Consider the following 7,939-nt stretch of genomic DNA (forward strand, 5'->3'; position numbering starts at 1 on the left):
ATAATATTTCATGTTATATAAACACACATAGTAAGGATATAATACATATATACATATAGGTACACATAAATACATAATATATACCGAGTCACTTACTATCTATTCTATTGTGATACCTTTCATATAATCAGTCAAATCTTTTTTGAATTGAAACAGGTTTTTATTATTCTTCACATTTTGGAGAATTTTGTTATATTCAATGAGGCCTTTATATAATAAAAATTTCATGGAGTTTGATAAACTACATCAGGTGAAAATTGTCATTTTGTCTAGTAGTGTAATTGTGAGTGAAATTTCTATAAATGATAAATTATTCGAAATAAGGTAGCATATGATTGGTTATCTTTAAAATAAATATCATTGCTGACCTGTAATATCTTTCACGAATAGACATCCACTGTAATGCACTGAGCATAAAGCATATACTTGCATAACGATTACATCCAAGAACCACCCTCATTCCTCTGTTCTGTAACTTTTGCAGAGACATAATTTTATTTTGGTCAAAACTGTATAACAGCGTACTGCAATAATCAAAATGGGGCTGTATTATTGTATTATATACGGTTATTTTCGCATTTGTAGAAAGGTGTTTCGAAATTCTAGTGAAGAAATATAGTTTTTTTGAAATCTTTTTAGTCATATAGTTATAGTGTGCACCAAAAGACATATTGTTGTCCAACATAAAACCTAAATATTTGAATTCTTTCACAAATTCAAGTTTCTGACCATCAGCATACAGGGAAAGAGTATTTATATTTATTTGTTTATATTTGTAAGAGGTTGTTAGAATCATAGCTTTCGTTTTTGAACTATTTAATTTCATTTTATTTGCCGAAAAATAATTCTCAATTTGATTTAGAGATGAGTTCATCTTTTCTATAGCTACTTTCAGGTCTTTATGTGCTATAGATAGTAACGTGTCGTCAGCAAATAAGTTGATAAAGTCACTAGTGTGTATGTGTTTATGTCGTTTATATAAATCAAAAACAACAAGGGCCCCAGTACACTTCCCTGGGGCACTCCGAACTTTGTAGTGACTGGAATGGATAATTCACTTTCAATCTTTGTGACTTGTTGTCGATCATTTAAATAATCTTTAAACCAATTTAGCACAACCCCTTTAATCCCAATTAATTCTAATTTTTTTAAAAGGATATTCCTATCAATTGTCTTGAATGCTCTTCGTAAATCAAGAAAAACTGCAACAACGTATTCTCCCTTATCAATTGATTGTATCCACTTGGTAACAGTCAGTTGTAGAGCGGTTTCACAGGAGAAATTCTTTCGAAATCCAGATTGGTTTGTTATTAGGATATTGTTCTTGTTAATATATTTCATTAGTTGATCGTATACAGCCATAATTGAGAGAACTTGTATCCAAATTCACAACTAGCGGTAGTGTACAATAGCAAAAAGCCACCAGGTCATCCGTCCATTGAGAAAGAACAGCAAATACAAATAATTGGTGAGATGGTAGTAAATCCTGAACAGTCTACTTATTCCATCGCAAATGTTTGTGAGGTGTCTCCTTCTACTGTGTGGAGACTTTTGAAAAGGAATAGGTATCATCCATACAAAAGAAATGGTACACCAATTTAAAGGTTTATTGTCTAACAGGAGTAATTCCAACTACAAGACAAATATAATTGATGAATTTCACTAGTTCGGACTTCCATTGTCTACTATATAAAATAGTAGACAATGGAAGTTCGAACTAGTGAAATCCATCATGAAACATTGTCAATCACCTTCAAACAAATATAATTGAGTTTACAGCTATGACAAAGTATGAGTACAATGGAATATAATGAATAGCATATAAAATCAGCAGAGGAATAGAGTAGTATAGATATACAAACAGTGATACATTCATATAATAATAAAAAAAACACATATTGTAGAATTCTAATAGAATTGGCAGTGTGCAGAGAGTTGAAACGCAGTATTTCACTTATGGGTTGAAATTAGATTCTAGTTCGACTTGCATAGAAAATAGCTTGTTACGAATTATATACTTGAAGCGTCCAAATGGAACAACAAAAATATCACATTCTAAATAGAAACTATTATGAATTTTACAGATGTTATACACTGGAGATTTTATTAACACTTTGATCCTAGGCAACTGAAGATGGCCCTGATCAAAGAACAGAATTCTGCGAAATCATGACGGAAACCATTGCAAGGCATCTTACCCATCTCCACAATATTTGTTTTAGTGACGAATGTACATTTTTTTCAAACGGCAATGTTCACAGACAAAATTGCCGTTTTTGGAGTGACATCAACCCTCGCGTTTTCCGGGAAACACATACCCAATATCCAGAAAAAATCAACGTTTGGGCAGGAATATTGGGAAACCATATTGTAGGACCTCTATTTATTGATCAAAATTCAATGGGGGAACTGTATTTGAATATGCTGGAAACTACTGTTGACCCTCTCATCACGGAAATCGTCGAAGCGAATCCTAATGAATTCGATAGGTATATATATTGTATTCCATCAAGATGGAGCACCACCACATTCCTCCAGACAAGTAAGATACTATTTGGATACTACTTTTCCCGGTCGTTGGATTGACCGTCGAGGTTCTACAGAATGTCCAGCCCGCTCACTAGATTTGACACTTTCGGCCTTTTTATATGGGGCTATTTGAAGCAAAAGGTGTACGATACTGAACCTGCTTCAATATTAGATAAACGGCAGAGAATAATGAATATTTGTAGAGATATTGACGTTATTGTGTTCGAAAATGTACGGCGGAAATATCGGATAGGCTGTTCATATGTCAAGAAGTTCAAGGCAACAATTTGGAGCATCTTCTGAACTGACCTCAAGCTTATTACCTCATATGTAGTTAAATGTCAATGTATTCAGGCAATTATTAAAACTGAGGATACTCTAAAAACACACTTTTGTCTATTTTCCACTATATTTCTTTATTGTTGACTGGTTTCGGCTATTACACCATTTTTAAAACTGATTACATTTAAATCTGAGTAATTTATACCTATGTTGCTTATTCTATCATAAATGATTTTATATACCTGATACCCGGTACCTGCGTTTCATATACCTGTAAAATCCGTGAACATAACAAAGCTTTCAATATAATGTAGGTTTTGGGATCTGGATTATAGGTTCAGGAGAGGACTATTATTCAAATCAAGTATTGCACTAAATCCGCAGTGTGAGACACAAATTTTGTTCACAGACGAAGCAAATTTTTCTTGGAATGCCATTCAAAATTTCCATAACAATCATGTGTGGGCTGAAGAAAATCCCCATGCAATAACCGAAACCCATTTCCAACACCAATTTTCGGTTAATGTATGGGCAGGAATTATAGGTGATCATCTAATAGGCCCATTTTTTCTACCAGGACGCCTTGATGGTCGTTCTTATTTACACTTTCTCGAAGAAGACTTACCTGGGTTATTGGAAGATGTGCCACTTGCGTTAAGGAATCGAATATGGTACATGCACGATGGCGCCCCTACTCATTTCAGTGTAATTGTCCGAAACCATTTAATTACAGTTTATCCTAATCGTTGGATAGGTCGCGAAGGAACTTAGCAATGGCCAGCAAGATCCCCCAATCTCAACAGTTTAGATTTTTTTTTATGGGGTCACCTTAAAACTCTTGTGTATAAAACTCCCGTTAATACTTTAGAAGATTTAAGAGAGCGAATAGTTGCCTCGTGTGAAACTATACGAAATACGCCGGGAATATTTGAACGGGTGCGTAATTCCATGCGTAGAAGGGCGGAAGCATGCATACTAAGTGCAGGTGGCCACTTCCAACAATTTTTATAATCAGTTTTGGTATTATTACTAATTAACAAATTTGTGCTATTCGTTTAGACTTACTGTCACAAAATAAAATAAAACTCGTTTTTGTGAAAAATTTATTTATTTGCAGATTATGTTTTCAAATATTATTAGGGAATTGGTAATGCGTTATGAAGCAATTTTCAGATTCTCATTCATTTTAGAATTGATCTAATTTCTTAATTTGCTTTCTGTCGATTTTTATTTTTTTGAATGAAAATCATGCGTCGGACATAGAAATACCAGGAGATCAAATTTTCTCAAAAATAAATGAGGATTTTAAAAATGATTTTATTTTAAAAAGAAAGCATTGGCGTAGTACTTTTTCCCCAAAAATATTCAATGCGAAACCCGTAGGGATGCCACTGTTTGAAAAAATACAAAAAAACATATGTACCAAATATGCCAAAGATGTCTACAAAATAATCTCAGTTATTATTAAAAAACTGATTATTTTTGAAAACTTTGTCACCCTGTATCTCAAAAGTTAAGGCGTTTAGGACATACGTCCATAGGAAGTTTTTTTCTTAAAATGGGTCTAAGAATTACCTCCTTAAATATTAGCATGTGTTTAAGGAACACCCTGTATACCAGATCTCTTCCCTTTCTCTAAACTGGGAGAAATTTTGATACAAGGTACCACGACCATGTCATTTCGGATAAAAAATCATTAATGTACGAACATCTTCAAAATTCGAAATATAAAATAGATAAAGATAATTTAAAGATCCTACACACATGCGAAAAAGGGAAAATGATGAATCTGTTGGAATCTATGGAAATAAACCGGTCAAAGAAAAATCCCAATTCTATTTTTCTCAAGGAACAACTTGATTTAAATAATAGTCCTCTCCTGAACATATAATCCAGATCCCACGACCTACATTATATTGAAATCTTTGTTATGTTCATGGATTTTACAGGTATATGAAACGCAGGTACCGGGTATCAGGTATATCAAATCATTTATGATAGAATAAGCAACATAGGTATAAATTACTCAGATTTAAATGTAATCAGTTAGTTTTGAAAATGGTGTAATAGCCGAAACCGGTCAACAATAAAGAAATATAGTGGAAAATAGACAAAAGTGTGTTTTTAGTGTATCCTCAGTGAACATGAATTTCCACAAAATAAACAAGTCGTCAATCGAAGAAGCAATTATTAAAAGTTATGCCATTTTGTAGTAGTTGAAGATATTGACATTATGTTTTAGGGTTGTGAAGCATTAGTCAGGAGCTTCAAAAAGATGTGTCACTATTTCCCCCTTTCTATTTAATTTTTTTCCCAGATGGCGCCCAGATCTTTAGTTTTTGCACTTAGTTGAGGACTTGACATTTTATTTTCTAAGAAGAGCAGCACCCTCCCATGACCATTGGATTCTGTTATGGAACGGTTAACATCTTTATTTAATTTCACCTAACTTTACTTCACTCTGTATTCTCAAACCGATTTGTAGAGCTACGCCCACTGACATCGGTAGTGAGAGGCAGTTTTCTACACGAGAGAAAACCAAACTGTTTTCCTTACTGGCATGCTGCTTCAAAACCTGCAAGCTCAACACAAACACCACATATATACAGGCGGTTTTTTTGGCTGATACTACTGTTGCTATCTCGAAAACGATAGGTCCTACAAGAACGGTTGAATGGAACAAAAGTTCCCTTTTTAGGGATGCAAGATAATGGTATTCTCAGATCGACAAAATCACCAACCATTTCTGAGATATTTGCACCACACCGTCCATTTTTAAAATCATTAAAAAATGTAAGAGGAACTTTTTGTTCTATTTCATGTTTTTCATAATCTAGTTCAATCCAATTTTTAATGCAACATTTCGTTCATTGAAATCTATCATCAATATATTTTTTTAATACGAACATATTTTTTATACTTTTTGCATTTTGCAACATATGTATTTGTCAACGTTTTTCTCTAAAATACATTATCAATAACTTTTTTATCAAGAGCTTGGGTTTTCGAATATTACAGAGTTCCCACAGGGTGGCCCACCACATTCGCCTAGATATTTCTACGAGAAATGAAGAGAGTTGGGGAAAAACTTTCAGCACAGGTATATGTGGGTCCATGAGGAGCGTATTCTAAAATTATTTTGAAATATACAGGGTGACTTCTATAAAAGTTACATACCAAAGTTATATTCTTTCTTATGGAACACCTTATATTTTTAGATACTATAGATAAAATAAAGGTAAGTTACTATTATATTTTACATACTAAAAACTGACCGTTTCTGAGAAATTTAAAAATACAGACCATAATTTAAAAATTGTTTTCACCCTGTAATATGTAACGAGCTGCTCGTGAGGATTAAATGTACTGCTTAGTTCAAAGGTTAAAATTAACTACCACATTCAACTTTAAGAATGTTGTGTCCAAATTTTGTGGCAATTTTTTCGCCACTCGGAATAATATTGCATTAAAAATTTCATGTGGTAGTCAACTTTAACCTTTGAGCTAAGCAGTACATTTAATCACGAGCAGCTCGTTACACGTTACAGGGTAAAACAATTTTTAAATTATGGTCGGTATTTTTAAATTTCTCAGAAACGGTCAGTTTTAAGTATGGGAAATATAATAGTAACTCACCTTTATTTTGTCTATATTATCTAAAAATATAAAAAAAATATAGGGTGTTCCGTAAGAAAAATATAACTTTGGTATGTATCTTTTTTGAGAGTCACCCTGTATATTTCAAAATAATTTTGGAATAAGCACCTCATGGACCCACATATGACTGTGCTAGAAGTTTTTCCGTAACTCTTTTCATTTCTCGTAGAAATACCGAGGCGAATGTGGTGGGCCACCCTATATATACAGGGTGTTCCTTAAACACATGCTTATATTTAAGGAGGTAATTCTTAGACCCATTTTGAGGAAAAAACGTCCTATGGACTTATGTCCTAAACGCCTTAACTTTTGAGATACAGGGTGACAAAGTTTTCAAAAATAATCAGTTTTTTAATAATAACAGATAATTTTGTAGACATCTTTGGCATATTTGGTACATATGTTCCATGCCTCAAGGCGCATTTTCTGATGTACAATTTTCTTAATTTTCTCTGCCAGTGGCGTACGTACGAGTTTTGAAATGTATATTTTTGGCGAAAAAAATACTACGCCACTGCTTTATCTTAAATTGAAAATTATTTTTAAAATCTCCAAACATTTTTGAGCACATTTGATTTCCTGGGTTTTTTTTGTCTGACGCATGGTTTTCGCTCAAAAAATTTAAAATCGCTTTACTTAAGGATAAATTCCTTAAAAATCTGATGCGGTATCGTGCATCGACTGAAAGCAAACTAAGAGATCAGATTTGTTGCAAAATAATTGAGGATCTAAAAGGTATTTGTTTGTTGTCAAATGCACTGTTCTCAATTAAAATTACGTCATAACGCAGCACTGCTTAATAATTTTTGAAAACATAAATTTAGTTATCCTGGAATAAATGACGTGTAGCAGAATTTATTTACTGCACCTCTTGGAAATATGGAGTTTGTCGATATGTGATTTCTTTTAAAGATTAAAAGCAGAAAAAACAGCGTACCCACCATAGCAATAAAAAACGAATTCTCTGTATGTACAAACGTCAGTAGCTAATATTGATGTTGGTTTAAAGTAAGGTGTTGGTGTTAAAAACTGTCACAGCGCGTTTTGATTGATTTAGAAGTGTTATTGAAGTTATTTTGGTAGTCCGCTGTTTTTCTGAATATCAGTAAATATGGTAAATTATACGAATACGGAAATGGCGCAAATGCATTACGTATATGGCCTTGCCGATGGTAATGCAACAGAAGCCAGGCGCATTTATCAGGAAAGATATCCTAATCGTGCCTTACCAGATAGCCGAACCTTTTCAAATATTCATCGTCGACTTGCGGAAACTGGTAGTTTCAAGAAAGGTACTCCGGAAAGTAGACCTCGTGTAGTAAGAACTCCTGAAATTGAGGAACATCCTGAGACGAGTACGAGGAAGATCGCTAGAACTCTGGATATTTGTCATCAAATTGTTTGGCGTATTTTGGTTGATTTTTTGTTATACCCATATCATATTTCAAGAGTGCAGGCATTACTCCCCAGA

This window comes from Leptinotarsa decemlineata, unplaced genomic scaffold, assembly GCF_025532065.1.
Source record: "Leptinotarsa decemlineata unplaced genomic scaffold, Ldec_3_MD MMD2_P_RNA_scaffold_4, whole genome shotgun sequence".
Lineage (NCBI taxonomy): Eukaryota > Metazoa > Arthropoda > Insecta > Coleoptera > Chrysomelidae > Leptinotarsa > Leptinotarsa decemlineata.